Source organism: Lepisma saccharinum, chromosome 4 (genome assembly GCF_977018435.1).
Source record: "Lepisma saccharinum chromosome 4, izLepSacc3.1, whole genome shotgun sequence".
NCBI classification, from domain to species: domain Eukaryota; kingdom Metazoa; phylum Arthropoda; class Insecta; order Zygentoma; family Lepismatidae; genus Lepisma; species Lepisma saccharinum.
Genome location: NC_139232.1, coordinates 61,843,890 through 61,860,680, shown reverse-complemented (window position 1 = coordinate 61,860,680; position 16,791 = coordinate 61,843,890).

Sequence of the window (16,791 nt, the reverse complement as noted above, 5' to 3'; positions counted from 1 at the left end):
AACCTTACACGATAACTTCCGGTTCAATCGTTTCTACCCAGTATGGTCCCAAGGTACGTCTGTTGCTCAACGCACAATACAGTCTATTTTTACCAGATCGATACGCTAACATGTTATCCGACGAGAAGCTATCTATTTTAATCGAGAACAAAACTCGAATCGTGTACAAGGGGACAAAGGAACTTCTTGGCAAGAAAACGAAGCACGTAATAGAATTTGTGTAACGACTGCGAGGCCTTGAAAATATATAAATAACATACCGTAAAAAACTACACAAGAAAAAATCTCAGAATATATATATAAATAACATACCGTGAAAATAACACATAGAGCATCAACATGAAGCCCAAGGGTGTCGTGTACCAGATACCATATTCGAATCTAAAAAATCTAGGTGCTCTCGATGGGTTACTCACCAAGAAACAACGCGAGAAGAAACGTTCTTGCTTGTCGAAAGGACACGGAATGAAATTGCTGCTCAGCACACCTCAATTGAGACGCTTGCAGCGTTCGCGGAAACAGCAAAAGGTCGGAGGTTTCATATTCAGCATCCCGGCCATCCTAGCAGCATTGGGGGCCGTTGGAAGTTTGGCTGGCGGAAGTGCCGCCATCGCGAAAACCGTCATCGACTCGAAGAAGAACAAGGCCGAGTTGGAAGAACAGAAACGTCACAACCTGGCCATGGAGAAGAAAGGGGGCAAGGGCGTGATGAGAAAGTTTAAAAAAAAGAAACAGAAGCACTCACCAACCGAGACATTGAATCTCTGATCGAACCGTTACAAATCAAACACTTCAGAGGAGTTTTCATGTCCGACTCGTTACCTTCAAGCGTTAAAAGAAGAGAATGCGGAGTAGTCAACTTGGACGGTCAAGAAAATCCAGGCACGCATTGGATATGTTACCACAAAAACGACAATGATAAAGCATTCGTTTTCGATTCTTTCGGAGGTGTTCCACCTGCAAATTTAATTCATTATCTGAAAACGAACAAAACCTCTATATACTACAACGACGAGCGCATTCAAAATTTCGGAGACGTGAACTGCGGTCATCTCTGCCTCTCCATGCTCGCGTTTCTCTCTAAAATAAATAACCCTACGATCGAGGATTTCCAGAAAGCATTGTGGAACCTCAAACAGCATCACTAGGATGGGCGTGTTCCATCTCACGAGCGAATCTTCAATCTTAAAACTCACGCTGCACGACGACATCGTCTATCCTAAATCCGTGGCTCTGCGTGCATTCTACAGCATGTACCTCATACCTAACGTTACGCAGCACAACAACAAAATTAGCGTCGGAAGTGAACACATCGTCGTCACGCCAGGCCAATACAATCTTTCCACTTTGCAAGCTCAATTACCCAAAGGCACATACCTTTCTCAAAATTCGGTCACGCACAGAGTGGAAATCCTATCCGCGACGGAGACCGTGGACCTGGGCACCATGGGAGAACTTTTAGGTTTCGAGAACGACACCAAACTCGAAGCCGGCATCAAGCACACGGCAGTCAATATTCCTAAATTTCTAGCCATCGAAACTCTGAACGTACACTGCAACGTGGCCGAAGGCATGATCACGAAATCTTCGGACGGATTATTAGGAAGTCACAAGCAGACGGGAATCATAGCCACTTTCAAACCAAGTTCCGAGTTCATGGAACCGATTATCTACACGCCCTCCTCGCCGATCTATTTTCCAGTATGTCGCAACCGCATAGACGACATAGAGTTGGTGGTGACGAACGAGAAAGGAGACGTGGTGGATTTCGCAGGTGCCACTACGACGGCCATCGTGGAGATCAACGTATAATAAATAACCATACATGTAAAATGGAGCAAATCGAAAGTTACGAATTGCAATCTTTCCCTCCCAACCGTCGCACGTTCGCCAATCTGAACGAAGCGAACAGGGAGATCGAATACGACGTGGACGTAGGGGATGGGTTCGTTCATCCTCACAGAGCGGACCTCTACCTTCAATTCGACGTGGTGAAGAAAGAAAGCGGAGACGCGTTTCCCGCAGCAGCAAACTTGATACTCGTGGACAACTTCGTGCCTCACCTGTTCTCGCAGGTGGAGGTGAGGAAACACAACACCGTCATCGACAGAATAGATTATCCAGGCATCACGTCGACGGCAGTGGGAACTTTGAAATTATCCAAAACGGACGCAGCGTACTATCAGGCCGGGGGATTCGAAGCAGGAACCAAAATATCGACGAAAAGTCACACGGTGCTCTTTCCCATGCGTCTGCTGCCGGGTTTCTTCTCGGACTACAAGGAGATCATGTGGAAGGGAGGACTGAGGATCACGTTTCGAAGAGCGGCCAACGACAACGACGCACTGATGCGATACGCTACTTTGGGTCCGGACGGCACCACGCCGATAGCCAACACTTTACCCGAAGCAGCGAAATGCGTCATCCGGAGCATGGAATTGAGAATGCCGGTGGTGGAATACGAAACAAACTACGCCCTCAAGTACAAAGCGGAGATCTTGAAAAGTCCGCAGGTGGCGATTCACTTTCACAGTTACCAGTGCGTACAGAAGGTGGCATCGGGAAGTCACATGGAATTCGACGTGACGACGCAGTTCAACAACATACAGTTCGACATGCCAGATTTCGTCGTAGTGCTCTTTCAGACCGGGCGCAATAACAATCAGGAAAAAGATTCCAGTAAATTCGACGACTGCAAGATCAAGAATGTTTATCTCAAGAATGGACGCAACGAAGTGTTCCCGCGCGAAAATTACAACCTGGACATAACCAAAGATGATTACCTCAAACTTTACGAAGCTTACACGGCTTACAAACGCGTGACCGAGGGAAGCGTGGACATGTACTACACGCCCAGCGAATTCAAAATCCGCAGGCCGATGTTCGTCATCAATACATCTAAGAGGAAGAAGGTTGTGGTCAACGATCGCACCAACATCAAGGTCGTCTGCGAGTTCCACGATGCCTTGCCCGAGGATACTCTGTGCAGCGTCATCCTGGTCGCAGAGAAGTCCTTCGCCTACGACGTGAAGAACGAGAGGGTCACAGAGCAGTTTTAACAGTTTTTTTAACATCTTTTCTTGCACAAATAAGAAATTTTTTGTACTAGCACAATCAGTTACAATGGCACAATACGAATTTCACTAGTTCAGATCAGTTACAAATGTCAATTTCATTAGTTATCAGTTACAATATCTTTTTTTTTCATCACTATAGCACGAGACAATCAGAATTTGCACAAAAAAATTTGTTGTTGTTTTTACACAAGAAAATTAACAATAAAATTCTTTCTTTTTTTATCGTTTCACATGGTGTCGAAACATCAAAAACACATACACACACACTAGAAAAAAAGCATGCAACTTTATTTGTAACACACGCACATACATTCTCCATCTTCATCAAGAAAATATTATAATAAACATAATTATTTTTATCTATATCTCACAATAAAACTCTATATCCAAAAAATATCACAACATCAAAATAATACTAGAGTCGTTAGTACACGTTGCATGCATTACGGAGGTCCTCTGTAGAGTTTCATAGAAGTTTGAGAAAAAAAAAACACGTGAAACTCTACAGAGGCATGACTTTGTTAGCCGTGGCCATTAGAACTGTGTTGGGCACCACGCACCCTCGCGAGGTTATAGGGGCCAGGCATCCTAAAAACGACAATTATTATTTTGTTTGTTTGCTTGCGTCACAATACAGGCGCGCGCGCGCGTGTGTGTGGCACATCGTTCCCCCGAGAGAGGTTTACAAAGGTCACGATATACGGAGTTGGAAAATTACGATATGGCGCATTCGCTCGTTACTGTTGCCAGCCATAAATCTCTCTCTCTCTCTCTCTCTCTTCATCTTACACCAACGTCGGCATCTCTATTTTTTTTTTAGTTGTAAGTAAATTGCCAACACACTCTAGTTAATAATGCTACATATTATACACACACACACGCACACACATACTGCGTTGCCATCCACCCATCTCTCTTTCTTTTACGGCAGTACATATTTGTTGCCGGCTCTCCTTGCCCAGTGTGTGCAGGTTGGCAAAAATTGCTTTATGCGCTGTAAGGCAAGCCTCAAGCAAAGTTGCCACCTCCTTGCTTTAGGTTAGGTTAGACCAAAAAAAATCTTGGTGATTTTTTTTCGAGTGAGGAGTTGCCAACGCTGATTTTTACTTGAGGGCGGTCAACCGGCTTGATTGCACAAGCAAAATTGCCAGCTCCTTGCTTTAGGTTAGACCAAAAAAAATCTTGGTGATTTTTTTTTTCGAGTGAGGAGTTGGCAACGCTGATTTTTTACTTGAGGGTGGTCAACCGGGGTTGATTGCACAAGCAAAGTTGCCAGCTCCTTGCTTTAGGTTAGGTTAGAGCAAAAAAGGCTGTGGGTAAGCTGTCGGTTGTTTAACTCTTCCCTTTCTCTTTTTTTTTTGTAAAAGGCTATGGCAAAAGTACCAGTGGGTTGGCAACCTTGCTTTATGCACTGTAAGGCAAGCCTCAAGCAAGGTTGTCAGCTCCTTGCTTTTAGGCTAGGTTAAACCCAAAAAAAAAACCTTGGTGATTTTTTCGAGTGAGGAGTTGGCAACACTGCGAGAAAATACCTCAAGCAAGGTTGCCACCTCCTTGCTTTAGGTTAGGTTAGACCCAAAAACAAAAACCTTGGTGATTTTTTCGAGTGAGGAGTTGGCAACACTGCGCGCGAAAAGTAGGTCAAAAGATGGGTCCAGAGTCGCCTGTTTCACCTACTCAAAAAGTAGGTCAAAGGACGAGTTAGCATAAGAGCAAAATTTGCAGGAGTTAAAAAATAGCTTAAAAAGTGATGCCAGAGCTTTTTCTGTCTATTTTTCTCTCATTGTAGGTTAGTTTAGTCCGTAAAACGTCGTAAATCATAAAATCGCCGCCTTACAGGAAAATATCGTAAGGCATTTCAAAAGTAGGTCAAAGGACAGGCCTAGAATCGCCCATTCCACCTACTCTGGTTTCTTGACAAGAGCTACTCTTAAGGAAATACTATTCTATCAAGTGATATTAGAGTCATTGTCAAGAAGGTTCGCTGAAATGATGGTTCTCATCACAGACCACATGCCACACGTTAATTGTTTAAGTCCAGTTCATGCACTGGACCTACAGATTAAAATGGGATTCGAACCAAATGCCTCTCTATTTGGTATTGAATTCGGAAGCCTTTCATTACATGGCGAAGACGTTACCACTACGACATCAGAGAGGCAATGGAACCCCTTAAGAAAGAGATAAGCGAAAATTGCTACGTGACAAACCATATTTGCCCGTAAATTTTAAAAATAAGACAATATTTTGTACTGACAGTTTCGAACCGTGGGAGAGGCATATATTTTTTTGTACCATCGTCCATTTCACGAGTTTATAATTCTTCCTCACCGACACGAGTAACGCGAGTGGTAGAAGAAAAGCGAAGTAAAATAACTGAAACAGAAATAAAAGGAAAAAGCTAAATAAATTTTATTCATAATATTCTGCAGTCACTTGAGTTGTATTCACGAGATGTTATCTTTAAAGAAAGCCGTGGTCTCTTCCTTGTCTTCTTCGCTTTCTTTGTGCTCTTGCTTCCCCCGTCACGATTGGTCTAAAACTAATTAATGCGACGTTAATTAAACAATCCCAACAACGAAACAATGCACAATCAACTGCACAAAACAACATTCCAAATGTTTTCGAATCGGAAAACAATTGAAATTCTGTAAAATGACTTAAGATGCAGTAATAAAGTGGAAATTCGGTACCGTATAGAATTAAATCGGTAGAGATGTTCGATTTGATTGGATGTTTGTTATTTAGATTTGCTATTCTTTCACTTTTGGCAAATAGCGACGATGAAGATGAGTGATGCTATGATGAAATTGATGAAGGGACACTTACCAAGGACACCTACGCCCAAGTCGAGATTCTAACCAGGGACCCATGGCATCGTAGCGCGCTGTGCTAACCACTCCTCCATGGAGTGGACATTATAGCATATTTTGTGTGCTCAATTGGGATCAATCAATGGAATGAATAGGCATATTATATGATTAATAAATTCATACCATAATACCACGTCATATTATTCGGCACGAAGTAACATCAGAGACATTCAATCTTGCATGTTTGCCTTTCAACTAATTCTTTGAATTCAGGTTAATCACAACAATAAGATAAATTATGAAGAAAATGATAGTGAATGTGGGATATTGACAGTTATTACGAATTACCTGACAGAAACAACATTAAGCAGGCTCGGTGGTCAAGCTCATTAAGTGATTGACATTCGATATCGTCGCCAAAGTTCCCGGGTTTGAGTACCGTCCTTGTCGGGGGTGTTTGACTATTTCGTCATCAATTTCATGTAATGGTCACTCGTCCTTATCGTCGCGATCATCGAACAGGGAATAAAAATTATAAAAATAAATACGATGGAAGAGTACTTATTTCATCTCTCACGAAATCTCCTAAAAAACCGGAATATATAAAATACATGTATATTCATTCACATACATTTTCGATTTCTATATTTAACTAATCGAGACCGAGAACGGAAGAGCAATTTTCAGTTCGACAAACCGAGAGACGGAGAAACTGTCAAGTCTCGTTTCTTCTTGTCATCTCCGTAATCGAGTTGTTCTGTTTGTCATTGGCTTTGTATTGGCAATTATTGTCATTATTCTTCCCCTGCAGGTAAACCATAACGATGAATTATGATGAAATGAAGCAGATAAAAGGGCAATAACAAGAAAGTCATGCCTGTTCGGGACTCCAACCCAGAACCTTATGTAACGAGATTTGAAATTCTGGAGAAGGCGTCCGTGTTTCGCTTGGTTTTCTCTTTCCTCTACTTCTCTTATATTATCATACATGTATAATAAAAATGGATCTCATACGATATGTTGCGATTCATAATTGTGCTGGTTAGATGCTACGTGAACTCCAACCTGCAATATATTATTCCCTTTTGTTTCGTATCTGGTTGAACATGAAATTTTCTTACACTGTGACAATTTCTTTCTTAGTTTTGGTTTGGTGCACAGATATGCTAATCTGGACTCGACCTTCAGTTTAAAGTGGGATACTAACCACTATGTGCATCCATCGTGTATCAAACCCGGGATCCACTGATTACAAGGCGACGACGTTATCACTACGCCATCGAGGAGGCCCCATGACAAAATGTTATTCACTCGATCTCTACCATAATTTATTTCAGCATTTACATTTTCGTTTTCTTCTTCTTTTTTCCTTTTGTTAACTACTCTTATACAACTCTTTTTGCGTCTTCGAATTTCTTCTTGTTTCAGGAAAAAATAATACATGCAGGCTGTATAAAAATCCCCCGTTCAAATAGATAAAACGTTCACTCTCGAGAACTAATTTACATGTTTATCACTAACGTAACCATTAGAAAACTATTGAAATGTTAACTGATATAACTGCAGATGAAACAATACTTACAGCCACTAACGAAATATCTATTCTTGTGTAGCCTCACAGACAACAAGCATCTGGTGAGTCATTCACTCTTGCTGACTACGGGCGAAGGTCACTGAACTAAAGGGTGGTGGCAAGCAAGCAGGCTTCTGCTCTATCAAAGACGAGGTCACGTGTTCCAGTATTCAATGGCGTACGAAATAAGGAGGAACACAGCTATCTGACGTATGTTTTGGTCCCGTCATTGCACTAGAACACTTTATCGTCGTGGCCTTGAAGTTCCCTCAGGCTTCTCAGCTAGAAGGATATCTTCCCCATTGAGTGGAGGAAAAGTGGTTGCGTATAGAGGTCCTTCAACTTTCGTATTCTTTTTCATTTCAGAACCCGTGCTGTATCGTCGACTTAATCCAATCTATCCGATGTAGGTTTTAGGTTCTGTTTCTGTTCGGTTATTTCACGTTGTCTTCCTGCTTATGTTATTCGCGACGAAGGCTCTGGATTCGATAATCTGGACAATAACGGGATTGTGTTGGTTGCTTGATTTGGTGTCTTAAGTCCACTTTATGTCCTGTTAGGCTAATCGTGAATGGACCTACAGTTTAAAGGGGGATCCGAACCACTATGTTCCTCCACCGAGTATCGAAACCCGGGATCCCTTAATTACAAGGCGCCCACGATCCCACTGCGCCATCGGGGATTGTGTTCGAAACGAATGAATCAAATTTGAGGGATATGATATGCAACCATTGTAAGACTATTGAAAGAAAAGCTATGGGAACCTGCCAGTTTTTCTACTGCAGACAGGAAACCATAAACATGGAAGAGAAGCTTATATTCTATGAAACCTGATGCTATGTGCTCGAATACTGGCTAAATATAATCGATAGAGGCATAGCAACGTTAAACAACCTCTTATATGATACATATAGGTTTAAAAAGGTCGCAATAGAAAGATTGTGTGCGCCTCACTGATGGCGTAGTGGTAAGGCCTTGTAATCAAGGGGTCTCGGGTACGATACCAGGTGATCGCACATAGTGGTTCGGATCCCACTTTAAACTGTATGCAGTTCAGATTAGTCTATCTGTGCCGGTGACTCAGTCGGTAACGCGTCTGACTACCATGCTTTAGGCCCCGGGTTCAATCCCCGGCCGGTTCAAGCCCGGTAACTTTTCTAACGTTGGAAGCGGCCCCGGCGCCCACCCAGCGTCGAATGACATGGGTACCTGGGGGAAACCCTGGGGGTAAAGGCGGTCAGGGGCGTGATGCTGGTCACATCACTTCCACTCACGAACGAATCAAGAAAGTGTGGGGCGTTACCCCCACACCCCCTATACGCCTTCATGGCGTAGCGCTAAGCACAGGTGAGAACTTTACCTTTTTTTTTTTTTTTTTTGCATAAAGTGGACTTACAACAAAATTTAAAATTGCGATAAAGATTATGATAAGGTATTAAAGAATTGGGTCTAACACATTTTTTTATTGTTTACCAATGACATTGTTAACTAATATTCTTAGTTTCAGTTTCAAGATGAAATCGGCTACGAAATAAAAGGAGTGGGTTCATATTTCTGTTACGAAATTCCACTTCTGTAGTAGACCTGTGCCACACTAAGATGTGACATAATAAACAAATCTGAGACACTTTCAAAGTATTAAATTGCTATCTACGTATTTGGGAACAATCTTTCAATATAATACTTTTTTTGGACGCGTCAAATCATAGTATTTAATTCCTGTTTTAGCAGCTTTAAGAAACCTGATTTAGGGGGGGGGGGTTACAAATGCCCTTTCTGCTCCCGTCAAGTTACGCCTATGACAAACAAGAATTCAAAGTAAAAGACTGTCCCGACTAAATCGGGAGACACGTCTGATAGATTTACAATTGGGAAAATTATAATTAAGCGTGTAGTTGAAAACAACCTATTTTCATATATTGCATGCAGCTCTACTTTTTGTCCAATGTGGATCAAGAACTGGGGACGTGGAGAAGCACAACACTCCACGTAACCAATAGTCACGTGACCCTCTTTGCTTTCCTGTCATGTTGACCTTCGCGTGGAACACATTTCTCGGTGTTAAGACAGGCAAAATCACCCGATCATCAAAGGGTGCAATATGTGTTGCCTACCCTCCTGCATTACTTGCTCCTATTAAAGCCTTATGGGGAAGAACTTTTTTCCATGACTGTACAATGTATACGATTTAATTGTGCTGTGTAAATATCAGTAGAGAGTTCTTTTTTAGATAGCTTTATTTTCACCCCACGTTTTATTCAAAAGCCGTCAATTTATTGAATGTGGTTGTAATATTTGTGAAACAGCTCACTTGAATTACTGTGTAAATAATTTGGCAGTTGCAAACACTGGTAGCGGTCAACACTTTTGACGTAATTTGAGTTGGACCGAGCTGGACACAGGGTGCAGACCAAGGTCCTTCGAATCTTCCCTCCCTCCCTGGGGAAACTCTTCACGGGGGTGCAGACCAAGGAATATGACGGGCTCCACTCGAATTTCACGCTTCGCCATGTGACTCCTTCGGGTGCGTTATTTTCCCGCAGAGCAGCCGCAAGCATTGAGGCTGGTGCTTGCTACAGAGCTGCTGAGGGAGTTTGCGGCTGTAATTTTTCGCGAAATCGAGTGCAGTGGAAACTGAATAAGGCTAAAACATTAAGTACATGAAATGATATTCGAATAATGCAAGCACTGCTTGCATTGCTTGTACTATATCTTCGCCTCTGGATGGGTGTATGTATGTATGTATGACGTATGTGTTTAATGCAGCAACATAGAGACCATAAGGAATAAATAAATTGTCCCTGAAATGTGCCGCGCTCCTTTTTCTCCAAACAATTGTGTTCATGCATTTAAGACAAAACATTTTAGCAGCAAGAGTATAGAATATGGCAAGAGTCTGAAGTACTTAGTAGTTATAACTTCTCTCTCTCGTAATTTGCAATGCATTAGAGAAAGCAAAGAAATTGCGAGCGAAGCGAACAAGATAATTTTTAGATTCAAATTTTTGCAAACTGGAAACAATATTGATTTAAAATGACACAAAAAATTTAATGGGACGCCATGGCATTCTTTTTGACATTTTTCTTTCATTTAGATCGTTCGGTGCCCAGCGCCAACTCCCGCATTTCCTTAGCTATGGCTGGATCTGAACAAGGCTGTGAGAAAGCAGATAGTGCGAGCGAAGCGAGCAAGAAAATGTATTTTTATTTGTATAAAATTTGATATCGAGGGGGCAATTTCTTCTCTGTGCCCCCCCCCCCTGCAGGTGCTCTTGACCGTCTGGAAGAAATAATGCAAGAAAGACGTGGAAACTAATTCCGTCTTGAGTATCCTTTTGTCCTGATACGCTTAGATTCTGCTAGTCTTGCTTTCTTTTATCTCATGTTTGCCCCCCCTTGCCCCCTAGAATTGATTTCCCTCCAAGGTTGTGGAGGGGCAGTGCCCGTTCCGACCTGTGGCTGCGCCACTGCACCCTATCCCTCCGTTATTTGGACGGTGAAAAGTTTCCTCTACTCTAAATTTCAAGGTGAAAGTATAATAATGTAGGGACATGGACGTCTGGAAGGAGGAGAGGCAAGGATGGCTACACCACCCCCATAGAAATCGAATGTCACAACCTAAAATTATATATTTGACACGCATAATTTGATTTCAGTTATAGTAATTTACATTAATGCGATAACTTCAAATTCAAGTGGTGTGTTTTAGGGGGCAACACTATTATCGGGGTGCCCCATGGAAAAATACCTTGCTTGTGTCTCCGTGAGAAATATCTGCGGACGTCCATGATTAGGGGGGCAATTGCCCCTCCTTGCCCCCCGTGCGCACGCCTATGGTTACAACACATGGTTGGGAACAAATCTTTTTTTCTCGGGTATCTATACATAGTTTTCAGACAGATCCGATACGAAAAAAATCAGTGGATTGAGGCAGTAAAGCAAAAGGAATGGACACAAACACGAGGGAATAGGCTCTATAGTCGACACTACATCACCGGAGTAATTCAAATGAAAATGTTTTACGTGTTTCGAAAATCATAATTGTCTAACGCATATGTGTTAACTATATTTAAAAATTGAAACTCTTTATAATCATCCAGAATTCCAAAAATTATAATTTTATAATTTAATGTAATCAATGTAAACTTTATTAGTAAAATAAAGTCTTTTCTTGAACGACACTTGCAAAAGTTAATTATAAAATAAAATAACTGTACATTTCAGTATTGTAACTGTTGTGCTGGATATGCACTCGAATAGCCTTAATAAATAATAATAAATTTCGAATATTTTTTTTATTTCATTGGTTTAGTAATTATTTATTTTATAACATTTATAACAGTTGCAATTATTATTATTATTATTTCTACTATTCTACTTTTATTACTTTCCTTTACCCCCCCCCCACCAAAAATTTCTGACGACGCTGTCTCTAAGCCATATGATAAAATTAATCTAAAATGGACATTTCCACTCCATTTTTTTACAACAATTTTAAAAACTACACCCTGGAAAAATGACCCCTTCAAGTTCTCGCGTTTCTCTGCGTCCAGTTTAACGGCGTTGCGCTAAAAACACGCCGCCGCCATGTTACTACGTCACTCCTTAGGGAGAGCTCGTTTGTCGTCTGCTTCGAGCGTCAAGTTCCGGATGGGTAGCCCAAGGTGAGCGAACACGTGCAGCAGTTTTACAAATCTGTACCGATTTAAATAATGGAAGAAGGAGCGATAGGAGAAAGGAAAGCTATGCTTTGTAATGATCATTTTTCTATGAAATATCCCTGCTGCTTACGTGCAAGATAAATGAAAGGGTTCAGCTGCGTGTGTGTTCTCAGGCCATGCGAAAAATATTGCTTATAAAATTGGTTGCTGACCAGACACTCAAAAATATTTTTTAAACTTATATTTATCGTTATTTACCGCAACCTATGTAGTGCAAAATAGGAATTTTCACATTCTTCACTTTATTTATAAAGCCTATTTAACTTTCTTTTCCATAAAGCAATTTCAGTTTGTGTTCTATTTCTGTTGCGCAAATTATGATCAAATATTTTTGTGCAGATAAGAGAAAATACACTGAGAAGATTACATTACTTTCACAGTACATATCTATACTTAGTTTATGTATAATTTTTACAAGGAAATAATGTGTATAACCATGGGCATATTTAAGGGGGATTCAACGGGTCCGACCCCCCCCTCTTTTTGGTTCACTAAAATTACCAGTTTCCTTGTTCTATCCGCTTGTTCATAAAAAATTCCTTCGGACTTATTTCATTTTCTTAAATTAGAGACGTATAGGACGGGATACGGATGTGAAGGAAATTTCGTAATTCCACACACCAGATAGGACTGCAGACTAATATCTGCAATTTCCTGATAGTTTCGGAATTTCTGCGATAAGAAACTACATTGAGACTGTCAAATCAGTTATTTTTCCCCCTCAAATCATATTAAAGAAATTTGGTTCTTACAAACGTAGTGACACAAGATGAACAGAAAAGTATCAATACTAATAAGTAGTGTGACTACATACATACAACTTTGTCGGGTCCAGCGCCGCTTCCCCTCCCCCTGCTCCCCAACAAGCTTCCGGCCAGCAGCGTCTTGGATTTCCACTTACGAAATAAAGCAACCCTAATCATACCAAAAGTTGATCCATCCCTCCCCCCCGTGAACTATATATACGCCCATGTGTATAACAATATCCCATACTGAAATGGTACGATATAATTATTTTGAATTTTGTACTGCGAAAAAAGCCACCTCATCTCGTTACCCCGAACGGATTAATTGGTTGGTTCACAACTTCACCACTAAGGATCCTATCGAGACGAGACATGGCAGCCTTGGTCTCGTTCTCGTTGAGAGTTGTAAATGTCTGTCTCGTGTTTATTTGTAAATGTCTGATTGCCAGTCTCGTCTCAATTTATAAACACCCGTCTCGATTTTGGAGGGCAATTCCCGTTCTCGTCTCAAGTCTAGAAAAATATAGAATTAACAACGTATGCAAAGGCTTATCATTATAAATACAAAAAAACCTTTTTTTTTTTTTTTTAGAGAGACTCCTCGTTTCGACGGTACAGCCCTCGAAAACTAAATATTATCCTGCTTATATATGCAAACCAAACCGCAGATTCAGAATTACCAGGAATGAACTGGCGTTGTAATTATTATACACAAAATTCATGATTTATCTGAGGAAGTCGCATGTTCCAGGTTTGACTCGACCTGGGCATGACTGTTTCCTTGTGAGTGACATTTCATTGAACTGGAAATTGTTACATGGGAGGATGTTTGCTCGAGACTTTGGGGACAGCTAGGGGGATGCTTCTATGGCATGTTCCGTCTCGTCTCATAAAAGGAGATGGGACAAGTGAATGATTTCGAAATGAGATGGGACAGAAGAAAAAGTTCGTCTCTTATCGTGGCAGGTTGGGTGATACTTAGATTGTGCAGTTGGTGGTAGAGTGTGTGGGGGGGTGTACTCCTGCAACCCGACTTCGAATACTGCTTGTAATTATTCATCTTCATTGTAGCGATTAGCCAAAAGTGGGAAGAAATGTGATGTTAGAGATGATACATAATAAATTAACCATGCGTTCTCATCGTTGCGGTTAAACAAAGTGAACGGAAAAGCGAAATAAAAGTAGGCTAAATTCAAAACTGTGCAATATATATTAACTGAAGAAAACTGTCATTTACTGCAGGAAATTTAAAAACTCACCGTACCTATTTATACCGTATCACCTCTTATATTGCAGAAATTGGCGTGTAAACCAGTGTGTTCTAAAAGTATTATCTTAAAATTTGTGAAGAAAATATTATGACGAAAATAATTGTAATTCCAGAAAAGGCATTCCTATAACATTAAGTTCTTGCCAGTCAGAACTAACCTATGTATTCGCAATGAACAAGGCTGTTCACATGTTCAGCCATGGACTGTTACAAGGTTTGCTTTGTCACCCTAATAGGAAAACTCCCTACCGAGTGGCTGAATTATAGTAAATACTACTATACTGCTAGGGCATAATTCATCTCCAAGAAATGGAGCACAGATTTTTGCACTGGAAGTTGTAAGATACTTGTTTTACACGGTAACAAGTGAATTTTCTGTCGCTTCCGCGGCTCATGCTAAGTTGACGGGACGAGCAGAAGCCCCGCCTGCACGCATTTCTAATGATGACGTCAGAGGACCTCCTGTCTGTGGAGAGGACGTTTTCAAATCCGTGACGTAGGAGGTGAATTTCAGCGGTGTTTGAAGGCGTGTTTCTCGATTACCGAAACAAATATCGCCGAGATCTCATGTTTGTGTCATTATCTGTAAACTAACTAACTAACTCCCTAGCCTTCTTAAACCCGAAGGTTCATGGCTGCAGCAACACAGGCCTTCCATCTGTCCCTATCTTGAGCAAGTTCTATATACTCTTTTCCATCCCTACCGATTTCCCTTAGGTCCATCTCAACGTTGTCCCTCCATCTTCGTCTTGGCCTTCCTACAGGTCTCTTACCATCAGGTTTCCCAACAAGAATCCTGTAAACTCCTCTTTCCTCTCCCATTCGTGCCACATATCCTGCCCACCTAAGTCTTCTTGATTTAATTATTCTAATAATATCTGGACATGAATACAAATTATGTAGTTCTAAATTATGTAACCTTCTCCACTGACCTGTCTCCTCATCCCTTTTAGGTCCAAAGATTTTCCTAAGGATCTTATTTTCAAATACTCTCAATTTATGTTCCTCTTTCAATGTAAGGGACCAAGTTTCACATCCATATAATACTACAGGAAAAATTACTGTTTTGTATATTTTAACTTTTAGTTTCTTAGATATTAAACGAGAAGACAAAAGTTTTTGAAGAGAGAAGTAACATGCATTTCCTGAATTAAGTCTACTTTTTATTTCCTCTTTAATATAATTTGCATTTGTTAATATTACTACTAAGTATTTGAATTTGGAAACTGGTTCAAACGAGTTGTTATCAATAATTAGATTTTGATTATTACCTAACACTTGGTTTCGGCCTGTAAGCATATATTTAGTTTTCTCTTTGTTAACTTCCAAACCTATCTCTTTAGCAGTTTTGAATTTTTTTTAGCATTATTCTTAATTGTATTCACATCATCCCCCAGTAAGTCTACATCATCTGCATATGCTAACAAGTGAGTCACACCATTTGATTTTAGTCCTTCTTTAGTTTCTTTTACCTTCCTAACAGCATATTCTAAGGCAAAATTAAAGAGCAATGGAGATAATGCATCTCCTTGTTTTAACCCATCATGAATTGAAAATTTGTCAGACATATTAATACCCACACGAATTTTACTTTCTGTTTCACTGGTGCATATTTTTATCATACTAACAAGCTTCTTAGGTATTCCAAACTCTACTAATATATTATATAATTTATCTCTTTTGACCAAATCATATGCTTTTTTGAAATCAATGAATAGCTGATGGACATTTTGATTATATTCCCACTTTTTTTCAAGTGTCTGTCTGATGTGAAAAATTTGATCTGTAGTTGATCTGTTACCTTTAAATCCACATTGATAATCACCTATAATTTCATTAGCATATGGGGTTAGTCTTGTTAAAAGAATGTTAGATAATATTTTATATGTTGTTGAAAGTAGAGAAATTCCACGGTAATTATTGCAGTTCATTTTATCACCTTTTTTAAACACAGGAACAATTATGGATTATTGTCATTATCTGTAAAATGAATGGATATAAAACGTTTTTCATCTCAAAGTGGAAATGTCCAGTAAAGGGGCTGTGTTTTGATTACACAATGTCGAAAATTATACATTTTAGATTTTACTGTTGTAAAATTAAAGTATTTCAATGTTTATAACTTGTGTAAGCTTTATTTCAACCTGCAGAAGTCTTAACACGAAACTGTTGGTAGAAGATCAACATTGTCTTGGAAAATACTACTATATTTCCGTAAATCTTCATCCGAAGGATCAGGGAAATTGCCAATCTTTTCTAGGTACCTTTGTTTCTATATATCATTCAAAAATTTCAAATGATCCATTTTGCATCCGATCTTTTATAAGAATATAAGCTCGGTGACGATCTGTATTCCACTTCTTTATATTGAAAAATTGCCCAAACCGGAAGTTCTTTCCCCGACATCTATAAATAAATTGCCTGATCGATTATTTTGTTTACTCAGGATCAGGGATAACCCCCATAGACAGGCACATCGTGCTGCGACGCGAAGGGTCACGGTTTCGAATCCGGCTTGGTTGTTTGTGAATGTCCATTCATCAATTTCATCCTTTCATCATATGCTTTCATCTATGCTTTCATCTATGCTTTCAT